At 41.6% G+C, this 14,293-nt stretch overlaps 1 protein-coding gene across 4 annotated transcripts in view; it reads left to right on the top strand.

Annotated features, from left to right (window-relative positions):
* Nucleotides 1–3,464: 3,464 nt before the first annotated feature.
* The window catches only part of trim2a (tripartite motif containing 2a), a 29,471-nt gene continuing 18,642 nt past the window's right edge, over nucleotides 3,465–14,293 (top strand). Inside the window, exon 1 of one of the 4 annotated variants that reach the window (XM_048248433.1) lies at nucleotides 3,465–3,488. The gene's annotated coding sequence lies outside the window, so the exon portion shown is untranslated. Of the gene's footprint in view, nucleotides 3,489–6,094; nucleotides 6,333–11,279; nucleotides 11,421–14,293 lie in introns of those variants that run through there. The other 3 variants (XM_048248408.1, XM_048248399.1, XM_048248390.1) reach the window with 3 other exon arrangements.

The following is a 14,293-nucleotide window of genomic DNA, read 5'->3' as shown; positions in this document are numbered from 1 at the left end:
TATGGTGCGGTGTGGAACTTCACCCACCTCAGGGATTTTTGGAATGGACCACCCTGCTGAGCATGGGCGGATTATGAACTTTCGGGCCCCTGGGCCCAGATGTATTAAGGCCCCCCCACTAATTGTCGGAGGGGGGGTTTGGGGGTCCTCCCCCAGGAAATGTTTAATTTGTTTGATGTGATTTCCTGTATTCTGGTGCATTTTGGGGATGGCCAATACTAAATTCAATCAGATTCATAGCCTACATTGTTGTTGTTGATATTGAGGCAATGATTCCATGCAATGGCTTGGGCTTTAGGGCCCCCTGACCCCTTGGGCCCCTGGGCCTGGGCCCGGTAGGACTGTGCAGTAATCCATCCCTGCTGCATAGTCCTCGTGTGACTGGCACCCCAGTCACGCGTGCGATGGTGGTCACTGACCATACCTGCGCTGGTGTTGACTACCCCTCACCATGCCTTGGTTATGCTGCTATAGCATAGTGCTGTCATGGACTTTTCATGTGCCACACCGTACAACCCCCTCCTCTCACCCCTTCTCTCTCTCTCTCAACTCTCCCTCTCTTGCCTATTCTCACTATGGTATACTGTAACAATATATAGTACCACTGATTACTTATTGACATTAATCATTTTGATTTTCAGTAATACTAACCCACTCTACATCTCTCTTTCTTCCCCCTTACTGAACCTCACTTGTGAGGTATACAGTATCATCACCAGTCATCAACCATCCGTGTGTTTGACCCTCTTCTCACCCATCTCACCTGAAGTCCCATCCTCAATCCTATGACAACTCTGCCTGGATTCCTGGCCCATCTGCCGACCCACCACATGCCTCTTGACAACTCCCTTCCCCTGGACAATTCCAACTCTGGACTATTTGAACTTTCTCATCCCACCTCTTGTAACTTTCAGCTCAAATGATTTAAACACCATGTCCTATTCTCTACACCTGACTATGCATTTGTCATATATACAGACCTTACTGTCCTGTATTTGACCCTAGGCAGATGGGTCAGGCCCTTGAGTTGTGGATCTGCTCAAGGTTTCTTCCTATATGTATCTCCAATTCTAGGGAGTTTTTCCGTCGCCCCTGTTACCCATGGGCCTCTCTCTTTCTTTTCTTTTCTTCCTTTCTTTCCTTTTTTCTCTGATTGCCTACATTCTGTGTTTTGGCGCTCTATAAGCACAATAAATTAAATTAAATTAAATTATGAATGGACATTAGACTATGTAAAGCCTGATTGAACCAAAGAAACCTGAACCCTTTATTGTTCATTCAATAAGGGATATAGTGGAAAACGCACCATTCAGGTAGCAGGAAATTATGTTTGTCAAGGAAATAACATAACATGATGTCACCTTTACATTATCTAAAATAGGCGGAACGAAATTCATCTGGCAAGAGTCAGGTTAACTCAGATGATGAATCCAGTTTAAGCTGCCCCCTTTGCGAACTGGAGTACAGTTTCTTTGAGTAGATGTTATGCATGTTCCTCAACACATGGGGGCAGCATTGCATTTTTATTTGATTGCAGAAAACTACCTGCCACTGATGGGCTTTTTTCAACTGGGGCAAATGATATGATGAATATGATCATTTGAATTACCTAACATACATCTCAATCATAAATAGTTCCACATACTGACAATGATGGTGCACCATGACTGACATAACATTTCTTGATGAGACAGTCCCTTCTTTATTAAACCTCATTATTTCCACTATACCAAGACCTGGTTAATGGCCTGGCTAATGACTGTTATAATAATTAATAATTAATATCTGTTAATGCCAATTCAAGATCAGCAATAAGATGCTCTGGTCAGAATGTTCTAATTGAGAATGCACAGTACAGTACATTAGGAAGAAAAGCAATTATAGGAAAAAGCAAAATAATCAATTGAAATCCTTAGAAGTGAGAACTATTTTTGTAACTATTGTGGTACTTGGAAATGTGCAACCTGTTCCTGTCTGAGTTTCACATTTGCTCAGTCTCACTGATCTGTGGATCAACTTTCTCTGCTCGTGCCTGAAGGATTACCACCAAATCCCTCCTAATCTCTCATCTAATGGGTATCCTCAGAGCGTCAATGTAGTAGAAGTCTCAGCCAGGTCAGCAGATCAAGGTGAGCAACCATCTCCCAATGCTGGAAATACGGAAGTAGCCTGGAAACCATGGCTACTAGCTTTAGTTTATTACACGCTGTCTACAACTTTTATTGGCTATAAATTGATGAATCCTTCAGCCGGATTAATCAACAGGCAATCATTAATCATGAACAAGTTTTTTTTATGATCTTGAAGCTGTGAGATGTACAGGACATGTCTCATCGGAACAACAGCAACAGCCTGAATGAAGATCCTAGACCCACTTCACACTACAGGTGATTCTGACATCTACCAAAGTAAAAGTGGTTTACTCTAGTCTCTATTACACAGACATGTTGACATAAGTGTCTTTTCATCTCCTCGCTTTTTTGTGTTTGTGTTTTGAAACTGTTGAGTGAAGTCTTAAGGCATGAACTGCGTTGTCTATTGTTGTACTGTTAGTCAGTCTGTAGGCTAGTGTCTTATCAGATTATTGGAGTCAGACTGTCTGTCATGCATGTACAGTGCTACTATCATTAAGTTTTTCTTATGATACACCTTAAAAAGGCAATCATATAGTTTCATTTTATAGTGGATGTTTTCTGAACCACTATTTATCATGTCACACTATATTTGCAATATCGTCTCCTTAGAAAAAGTTGTTGTGACGTTTCAGCTGCCTAAAAACATGCTACTGATTCACTCCTTTTGTAAATCAACTGCATGATTACACATTCCAAATTGCATATGAATTTCAAGAGTCAGCAATGCATGCAGAATATACTGTCGGTTTGCATAGCTAATGTGTGCTTACGTAAGTGTAGTAAAACATTTAGCCCATGGAATACAACCTATTATGTATGTATTGTTTAGTCACCATGTGATGTGGTGTTAATTTAGCCCATGGAGAACAACCTAATGTATGTATTATTTAGTCACCATGCTATGTGATGTGGTGTTAATTTGAGGCAGTGTAGGCAACGGGTCCTTCTCCAACTTGCCACTGGATTACGAGTGGAGGTCAGAAGTGGAACAGTGATTAGACATAAGAGGCTCAGCGCAAGGGGGCTGCTCAAACTGTCCCCCTGAGAAATCTCACTGCTTTAGGATCTCAAAAGTGTGTGTGTGTGTGTGTGTGTGTGTGTGTGTGTGTGTGTGTGTGTGTGTTTGTTTATCATGTGTCTACTCTGTAAGTGGATGAAGTGTCTGGTGTGGGAGTCAGCCCCATGTATGTCATTTATTCAGTTTTAACCAGTGTTTCACAGTTTTCTTTTTCTTACATCGCAGATCACTGGCATATCTGAAAGGTCTTCAACATCCTCTCATAAAATATTGACTTCCCTGTGACTGATTCTTCAATTCACATTTGGACGAAAAGACTAAGGATTAATCATGGGGTAAGAATGCCATTATGTTTTCGGTGACACCAAAGCGAATACGACATTTAGCGCTGATGATGACTGAGCTTAGGGGTCCAGGGCAACCCTCAGAGATGGGTGTTGAATAGGCTACATCAGTGACAAATATTTATCCTAACAACCCTGCCTCCTGTGCTAACATTTTATTTAGCAATTGATACTCTCTCTCTGATTTATTATCCCATAATCCAAAAGTTTTTGGCAACACTAGAAGACCCAAAGCCATTTGTATAAAGAGATCCTCCTTTTTACACTCCTCAGCATTTCTCTCTCGGCTGAGACCAGGAAAACTGCATTTTTTAGTTGTTACTCCATGACAGTCAGAGAAATTAAACTTTTGTTATGAGGGGATGTTCTACCAAGACTAAAAATAGCAGGTGGTACTTGTGGAACCATGAAATAAAACGTTGTGACAGTTATAAAAGGTGATGCCAGTTATCTTTCACAGAAAGTATTTTCAGCTTTTCAGAATGTCTGGTAGTATTGTGTGTGCTAATGTGTGTTGAAGGAGAGATTGAGAGCTCAATAAAAAGGAAGAGGCCCAATCCCAAGTTTGCTCTCAGTCTCCTTTCTCCAGCAGTACAATGCAGCCTCAGAGGGCTGGGATGATGTTCACTCTAGTGAGTCACATCAGTGTGCGTGTGTAGTGGGGGGTGCGAGGATTCAAGCCCAAAACACAACAGTATCAAAGAAATCTGGGATTAAAGGGGATGCAAATAATGCTCTGTGCTGCTTGCCGTTAACACCCCCCCAGACACACACACACACACACACACACACACACACACACACACACACACACACACCATCCCTCTTTTCCTTTCGTTTTTCATTATTATTTCTGAAAAGCCTTTCATGGGCTGATGCATAATGTGTAGTTGCTTAGGTAACAGCCTCCCAAGGAAAGGGAGGGATAAGGGAGGGTTCCCTTGGTAACATGGCTCATGCAAAGCGTCTGATGCACAAGAGAGGCGAGTGGAATGGAAATTAGGATGCTCATTGGTCACTGTGATTTGATTTCAAATATTTGTACACTACAGGAGTCACTTCTAGTGTAATTCAAAATCTGTCACTTAAAAAGGCTGAAATAGTGGCTTATCTCCTCTGCAAACATGCTTTACTTAAGAATAGTGTACAGTAGGCTATTTATTTCAGTGTGGCTGTGTGTTTATTACTCTTTCGCCTTTCATTGAGAGCTAAATCATTAGAATGTTTTAATTGGGGATTTGGGGTCAAGGAAATAGTCGTTTTACATGAGAATAATTCCATAGATATGTACAACGAAAAATATTTGCAATCATCTTTCAGAATACAAAACAAAAATGTCATACACATAAAGCATTTTTTTCCACAAAAAGTTAACTTGAATCATATCTCCCCTCCAACAATGCAATCTACAGAACTGAGTTAATCATGGATTCATAACTTCGGTCTATTTTTACTTTTAGCTTAGATCACAATAACCTAAACTAGATGTACCGCAGAGCGGTACAAAATATGACCGCCGCCCAGTCCAGCACATTTTTTCCACAAAAATACATCACGCTGAAAGGCCTATATGATTCTAACTGTCTCACTAAATTGCATTATCCACATTCAATTCTCACTGGTATCTGCTAGACAACAAGTACCAAAACATGATTAGTTCATAGATTTCACATGTAAAATTCATTTTATACAACCCCACCCCCATCTTGCCTGTTCATAATTCTGAGAAATTATTGAATTGTGTACATGTGTGCGTGCACACGTTCATGTTTATGTGTGTGTGTGTGTGTGTGTGTGCGTGCTTGTGTGTTTGTCTGCGTATGTGTGTTTGTACATGTGCATGCATGCGTACATATGTCTACTGTGTGAGTATGTGTCATTTGTATGATTACTGTGAATGTATGTGTGTGCGTGTGTATCTGTTTATGCACATGTGTGCACATGGAATGGGTTAACATGACCCCTGGAGGCAAACACACAGAAAGAATTGGTCATCCTAGGCCCTACGGTTCTCAAGATATTCACAGAAAACTGTGTCTGCCCTACCCTCCTTTCGGGGGGGTCCAGTCCAGCGGGGGGGGCTACAGATCAAAATGAAAAACGATGGTTCCATGCTATCCATGTGGGGTTACATGCCCACCAAGTTTCGTGTACCCCGGTCTTTCAGTGTCCCAGGAATCCTTGTTGGTGTACGGTCACTAAATGTACACATAAATAATTTTATTGTAAGGCCCCCCATGAACGAAAGTTCACAAAACTTGGCATGCATTCAGAATGTGTCATAATGATCCTACACTTCCAATTTCGTGCAGTTTTGACTATGTTAGGTCACAGATACCTGCGATTACACGTCATTTTTACTTTTTTGTGTTTAACTAGGTGGCGCTATACATGAAATGAGTGGTTATAGAATGCACACATCTTTCAGTGTCCCGGGAATACTTGACGGAAATTTGGACATGCGAAAAAAAAAAAAAAAAAAAGAAAAAAAAAATCTGACTAAACCCATATGACCGCCGGTTCGCTGCGCGGCGGTCATAATAATTTATAACGCCGTGCGTGAAAACGGATTGGACTAATGCATGTCTATTCCACTGGGGGACTCTCGTGTAAAGCCTCCATGTGACTGCAGTAACACCGAGGTAAATAGGAAAGCATGCTATTATTCTCCTTGCACGGATGAAAGGAACAGCAACTTCTCCTAGTCCCTGCCCGGACGTCTTGGCTGCACATCTCAACGAGAAAGTATTGCGGGTAGCCTATAGCGTCTATCTGTATGTAGGACATCCACTGCTGCCCAACGCAAACGCAAGGACACAGCACAGGAGTGAGTAAGTAAGTAGCCTATGTCTCGCTAGTTGCCTAGCCGAGGACTCGTCATACAGGGCTTTTTATTATGAGTGAATGAAGGGAATGGCTGAACTGAGTAACTATTTGTTAAGTTATCTACGCTGACTCTCTGACATGCTGCTTGCTGTTGATGTGTTCACACATGCTTAGATTAATTGAGGAAATGCTGTAGCCTAATGTAACATTACATGGTAACAAAATTAACTTCTCTAAAAAGATGCTAATGAAGGGTTATTCAAAGATGATACAAGGTGCGTCAGTCAGTTAGTGGGACATGCATGCACGCATGGATCTTTTTGGCGTCCTCATAGGCTAAACATGCATGCATGCATGCCATCCCAGGGTTGAGGATCAGACGCTCTGCTACTCTAGCCGTTTTCACCAGACTAAATGGACATTTGATAAATGTTTTCTAATGTAGATCGCATCTTGTAGCCTACAGTCAGAGCACTGAAGAATCACGTCTCTCATTTCCGCTCCTTTTAGTAGCAACTAAAACGTTGTGCAGTCCTTGTTTTGCAATTCGGAATATTTTGACCAACTCGTGTCATTCTGCATTTGCTTGTATGTTGATAGAATAGCATTTGTTTTAACGTGTGTACACCTACCTAATTTGGATAGAGAAATCAGCCTGTTCTCTTCTATCTACTTTGTGAGTCCTTGACAGAGATGTGCAGTAGGATAGATAAAGCAGTTAAACTGAATGCTGATTCTGTTGCAGGAATGTTTATCTAAGCTGGGCATCATGGTCCATATAAACATCTGAACCCTAACTTTAGACTACCATCCAAAGCCAACCATATGAAACCATAAAGCATGAGCATATAGTATCTAACTTTGCATCTTTACAGCGACCAGATGTCATTACATTGACCAGACTTTACATCGATCAGATGTTATTTCTGTCATTATATTCAATAAGAAGAGTTAGTAATAGTTACCAAAGAAAAACTTTACAGGAATAGTGTGAACAGTGACTAAACAATAACACTGATGTGAGTTGTTCCAGGAACTGTTCTCTTGTCAGCTTCAGCCTGAGGACTGACATGGCTCCTCATGTCCAAAAGCATGGTGTGAGGACATCATTAAGCTCATCCTGAACTGATATGTTTTTAGAATAAGAGTTAACAACATATGTTTATAAAATTATATGTTTATAAAATTACATGCTTGCATTGAAAGGGGTGATAAAGAATTGAACAATATATTATTTGTAGATATCAAAATAGGCCCACACCTGCAGATTAGTTTGAGAAAGGGATGTTGTGAAAATATTAAGATGTTCAGTCTTGTGGAATGTGCAAATACAAGTATAAAATCTGTTGTTTGTTTTTATTATGATCTTTTTTGATTTTTCACAGTGACAGGTCATAGATGTAGCAGAATCATGTGTGCATGCATTAAATATCAGCTTGAGGAGGTTTTGCTTCGGTTCTTAGTAGCAATTTAGGTCTCTGTGTGGTGCAGCAGTGTACTATTGCATAAGACTCTCCTGTTGGATGTGAGCCCATTTTAATTGCTTGAGTAACGGCAGGCTGGGGAGAGCAGAAGTGGAAGTAGTCCTGTCCTTCTGCAGTGCTGGGTTATGTGGGATAATTGTTACTGCAGTGCAGTGTTGCTCCTGGACTGATCCAGTTATTATTTTAAGGATTCAGTGGAATGCAACGCAGGGCTGAGCTGCAACAAAGGGACTTTATGGGCCTCCCTTTGATCAGGCTGTCAGGTGCAACAGAAGTGCAGTGCATCAAGCACTCTCTTCACCGGGGGCGATGTGGAGACAAAGATAACTGTAAAATGTGAGAAAGGAGGGTTCTGTTGGGAAGTTTCTGCTGACTGTCAACCATCTCGTTGTGGCAGAATTCTAGGAAAATTTAGAGGCCCATATTATTGTTTGAGATCAGCATGCAGTATAGGTTCTTTGTTGTTCGTAAGCTATTGTGCATCATTATTGATGGGGCTCGAGCTTGGCAGCACACTCGGCTCTTGCGTGACTTTATTTTCCCCAAGGGTGTAGAATATCGGAGTGTCATGACCCGATGTTTTCCTGGATCGATGGGCACGAGGCATGGGACTGGTACAGCTGGCATTACTGATGGTGGCTGTGTGATAATAAGCTGTGAACAACAAGCAGAACCAACTCTCTAGGCTGTGTCATGCAGACTACCTGTTTGTTGGCTGACCATTATCAAATGAAATGGTCTGTCAATAAACAGGTTGTATTCTCCTGCTCCACCAGTAGAGGGTGTCAAAGTGTAAGAAATACTTATCTGCCAATCAAAATGACAACTCACTCTGAGCTGCTATACAAACCGGCACTGCTGTCCTTTCACATTATTTAAAAATAGTTTAAAGATTGTTTGATGTGTATGTGCAAACATTTTTAGTGATGATGGAACATGATGGAAATGTGTTCTGTTTGAGGTTTATATGTCTTTAATATGTCTTCACAGTTATATTCATACGATTGTGTTAACAAAATGTGGTGAGGTTTAGTTTAGTATGAAATACTGAAGGCAAGTTATTTACGCTGAGATGCATGTACTTTGCTGCCATACCCAAGCCAGTGTCAAAGATGAAATGAAAGCTAAAAGTCAGAATGCACTAGTCTAGTGCGTCTGTTTACTCAGGTCAGACTGTTAGTTTGTGTCTGCCAAGTCTAACAGTAGTAACAAATATATATATAAGTATATATACTTTTTTGATCCCGTGAGGGAAATTTGGTCTCTGCATTTAACCCAATCGGTGAATTAGTGAAACACAAACAGGACACAGTGAGGTGAAGCACACACTAATCCCAGCGCAGTGAGCTGCCTGCTTCAATGGCGGCGCTCGGGGAGCAGTGAGGGGTTAGGTGCCTTGCTCAAGGGCACTTCAGCCGCGGCCCACTGGTCGGGGCTCGAACCGGCAACCCTCCGGTTACAAGTCCAGAGTGCTAACCAGTGGGCCACGGCTGCCCCTCTGATATAGCCAGTTATATATCAGGCATATGTTAGAGATCAGTATTAAACAAGCCTACCTAGGCATGCAGAAACTTACAATCACCACCCAAACTCTTATTGGCACTGCTGTAAGCTTGCCTACATGATAATTGGTGTCTTTTGGTGATAGTAAGCAAAGTCCGGCTGTGAAAAATGTTCTTTAATTTTTGCAATGCTCCTACCTGAAACACAGAGCTGTTTAGTGCATCTCCTGAATGGCTTTGTTCTTGATTTTGTGTTTGCGTCTTTGGTTCGTGGTTATTGTTGTTGTTGTTGTTGTTGTCGTCGCTGTTATGGTAGTACATCATTATGGTAGTATCCCACTCCACTCATACCTATAGCACAAGGATTCTAACACCTGACCTGTGTTGCTTAGTCTAGCATTAAGTGATGAGTTCATTTTAATTCTTATATTTTTATATTTTGCTTTCCTTGAAGTCTGGAAGACTGTATTGTCTATAGCAAGTTCACATTAGAATGAACATGGACATTAAGTTGTTGTTTCTCCTTGTTGTTTATAGCTTCATAGACTCTCATATAACATTCTGACTGAACCACAGATCCAAGGAGAAAGCGTCCCTAAGTGGCATCCTGTTTTGGTAAAACATGGCAGTGGGTGCCAAGAGTCCTTTCATTGTTCTTCCTCGGCCTTGACAACTCAATGTGAAAACAGAAGAGTCCATCACCTTGTCAGGACTCCAGTGTGCACTGGGAGCTATTTTTGATATATTTCCTCTCTCTCTCTCTCTCTCTCTCTCTCTCTCTCTCTCTCTCTATCTGTGTGTTTGTGAATATGTTCACGGTTTGGTTCACATGCATCAAGAGAATACACTATGAGCATAAAAATAAATCCTCTATACATGCACAGCCTACTGTACATCCTCCATACATGCACTCCACTCACAATAGTATCTGTGCTAAACAGTTTCATGGAATCGAACACATTTAGAGGTCTACTGATTGTACTGGTTTGTGTGAGACATTTGGCAGTGTATGTCAGCCTCTTTTAGGTCAGATGGTCAGATTGCCTCAGTTGTTTTCTTTCTCTTTGTTCACACGTCGTGAAAGGGTACGCCAATATTGCAAGGTCTTTACTAGGCAAGGGGAGCCTTTAATATTTCACTTGCAACTTTTTCCTTATATGTGTGCCTGTTGTTACTGCTTTTTGTGATGAGATGTCCAAGTTTCAACAGGCTGTATCCTGGGCGATAGCAGCCCCCCACACAGTCCGCTTTGTGTGACTCAGCGATTCCTAGTGCCTGTTGGGACAATCAGCCTGTCCATGTGTTACAGGCCCAGAGGGAGCGACTCGGAACAGTGAGCGGCAACTTATCCGGGCCCCTGCAAAAGATAAAAGATCACTCATGTTGGCTACTTGGGACAAAATTCTTAATTTTATATGAAGTGTGCCAACCTCTTGTATATGTGTCTTGTCTGTATAATATGTTGTGGCATTGGAAACTGTTTTGTTGTTTAGCCTGCTTTTCTGAGGGATGTAGGGAATTCACAATTTGGAGATGTATGGTTATAACATGTTGTCAGCCCTGAGACACTCCAATTACACATGGAGCTTTTAGGATGATTTGAAACTTGTTCAAGGTTTTAAGATATTGTCTTCATGCCATGTCTTGTCACATAGGTATGTGTTTTATGTGTATGTTTGTCCATGTCATAGGCTTGATACAATAGGTATGTGAATAGGAAATGGGATCATACAAGTTATCAGCATTAATGTTGGTGTAATATGCATATGATTTTAGACAAGGCAATTAGATGGATTACTGCTCACTGGAGAGTTAAACACTGCAAAGCTTTAGCTTCTGACCTCTTGCCCTGATCTAGGGTTAAAAGCCAGAGTTGGGCCCCGCCTACAAGCTGTATGGATTTTACTGATTGGTCGCCACACTATAATGACAACACGACCCTCCCCCTCGTGTTCGAGTACTGACAGCTCGCGCAATCCGACGTTTGTGTTTGCTACGAAGCACATTAGGCTATGCAGAATGGAAACGATTGATTTTAACAGCTTGTCCTGACGGTCCTCCCTACGCTACACGCAATCCGGAAAGCTAGACAGTGCAGCCATGGAGTTCACGTAAGTGTTTACTTTTTTCGTCGGGATGGGAAAAGGGAGCATCCCCACCGTGTTTTTTTTCCACAGTTGATGTGGATGATGCCAAGACTATAGTTTTAAACTGTCAAGATCCTGATCCCCGAGAATCATCTCCAGCGAAGTAGTCCTATGCCTCAGTAGGCTAATCATCGTTCGTAGTGTGTGAACTTGTAACGAAGCTCTCAAATCAACAGGAAATCACAAGTTTCGTTGAAGTGATTGAAGGTTTCGGTGCTGAAACATCAATGCTTCTCAGATAAAAGAATAATAATAACGGATCCCTAAGGGACAACCTAGTTGGTAACCATGCCAGCTTTTTGCGTATGAGGTTAGCTTACAACATTGGATCCTTCGGAGTGGGTAGCCTACAATTAAACGCACATCACAACAAGTTGTCCATTTAAACATGAAGTGCACATTACCATTTTGGAGGGATAAGCTGCTGATTAGTTTGTTTTCAGTAACTAACAGCCAAATACTGACATCGATGGCCTTCCCTTTTCATTTATTTGATAGCCTACATTTAGCAGTTAACAGTTTTTGTGTGTGACAGATAGGCTTCAGCAGCCATAAAATAAGCTGCGCATCCATTGCCTGATGGTTTCGGTCAGTTACCATCATCAGGCCGATATGCCACCTGTTTGCCTGACTCTTTAAGGAACCCTATAGGCTAACTCACATAATTCTGTAGCCTACAGCTTAGACCTGATTCATGTAACCTTCAATTTTACTCAGTGAATAGTAGGCTATGGTAGAAATCGCACCATTTTGCCGTCATCAGGAGAACAATTCCAGAATGATAGTTGCTGAATACATACATTTGTTCACAGACCAGACACTGTTGAATATTGTGCGTCAATTCCCTCTGGTGTTGCTTTCAATGACGTTATCTTTGTGCACAGACTACAACTGACGCCCACACAGGGAGACAGATATGGAGAGAGCAGATTGTGTGTTTCTGGGTTCAGAGAGGAAGAGGGCCTGTGTGGGGTGGGGTGGGGTGGGGGCATTATTGATTGCAGATGCATGCTATCTGAGGAGAGCCCTGACGTGAAGGCAATTCAAGAAATCTTTGTCAAGCCTCCTACATACATGCTTGGCTTTGCATTCACAGTCCTCACAACACACGAGTGCAACCCATTTCCACTGACGGTGAATCACTGTTGCTTCAAATGACAGTAGCAGTATGGCTTCTTTATTTGTAATGATTCTTTACATGGTCTTCATTCACAGAATACCGAATAGTATGCTTGTGAAGCATGTTGTGCTTCAGAGTGCAACAGCTCACTTATCAACATTCTGTTACTACTACTGTACACAGGAAAGAGACAAGATTGCCCTCATTTTTTCATTTGCACGTGTGGTGGAGAGCTGAGAGCGTATTTTTAGTACCATGCACAATATGAGCATGTGCTACATCCTCATGTTGGGGCCTCTTCACTCGAGAGGCCTCCCTGGTCTCGTGGGGGCTGAGAGAGACAGCAGAGGTCTCAGTGTCAATCGATGCAACAACAGAAGAGCCGCCCCGAGATGTAACCACTTAAAGGAGTGAGAAAGAATCACATCAGTTCACATAGCAGCAAACGTGAAACAAATCTGAAATGCTGCAGTTAACAGTACAAAGGTTTGCCAGTGTTTGCACAGCAGTACCACATCTGTACAAATGGCATGTGTTCTTAAGTTGTGGTTTAGTATTAGAGTAAAATGTACATAATAAGCCTATAAACATTTATCATACATAACTGGATAACCTGCCCTCCACCATAAACAAATGCTGCATAATGAATGTAATTAACATTTAAAGTTAATTTAGACATTTGATGTTGTGCAGGGTTTTTGTTCACCACACATTATATTGCTACAGTTTAATTATAAAATACTTTATTGCTACAGTTTAATTATAATATACTTTATTTATATTTTACAAAAATATAACTGGCAGCTCATAAAGCCACTGAAGCTTCACTTTTGTTGGCACAGGCAAGATGTTATGAATGAAGATTTTGCGGATGACCTCTCTGTTGGTCAGTAATAGATGTAATAGTCCTCAGCAACAGTAGCTGGATGACATCTCTGTTGGTCAGTAATAGATGTACAGTAATAGTCCTCAGCAACAGTAGCTGGATGACATCTCTGTTGGTCAGTAATCGATGTAATAGTCCTCAGCAACAGTAGCTGGATGACATCTCTGTTGGTGAGTAATAGATGTACAGTAATAGTCCTCAGCAACAGTAGCTGGATGACATCTCTGTTGGTCAGTAATAGATGTAATAGTCCTCAGCAACAGTAGCTGGATGGCATCTCTATTGGTCAGTAATAGATGTAATAGTCCTCAGCAACAGTAGCTGGATGACATCTCTGTTGGTCAGTAATATATGTACAGTAATAGTCAGCAACAGTAGCTGGATGACATCTCTGTTGGTCAGTAATAGATGCAATAGTCCTCAGCAACAGTAGCTGGATGGCATCTCTGTTGGTCAGTAATAGATGTAATAGTCCTCAGCAACAGTAGCTGGATGGCATCTCTGTTGGTCAGTAATAGATGTAATAGTCCTCAGCAACAGTAGGACAGCTGAGGGAAAATGAACACAGTTCCCGAAGATGAGGTCACCACCAGAACAGTCGATGCCATTGCCACTAGAGACGAGTCTTTGTGTGCCTCTCCCTCCGTTCATCTGAATGGTTAATCTGTCCTTGTGTGACAATGGCTTGACCATAGCTGTATTTGATCATGGCCTTACATAGACGTCTGTAGTCATCTTCTTTTCAGTTCATAATCACAGTTGATCATACATATACTGTATGACGGGAAGAAATGCATCTCATCCTTCTGTAGCCTACACTGTTAATGTGAT

This window comes from Alosa alosa, chromosome 1 (assembly GCF_017589495.1).
Source record: "Alosa alosa isolate M-15738 ecotype Scorff River chromosome 1, AALO_Geno_1.1, whole genome shotgun sequence".
NCBI lineage: Eukaryota > Metazoa > Chordata > Actinopteri > Clupeiformes > Clupeidae > Alosa > Alosa alosa.
Note: the sequence above shows the minus strand (reverse complement) of the source record. Positions and strands in the feature narration are given on the sequence as shown.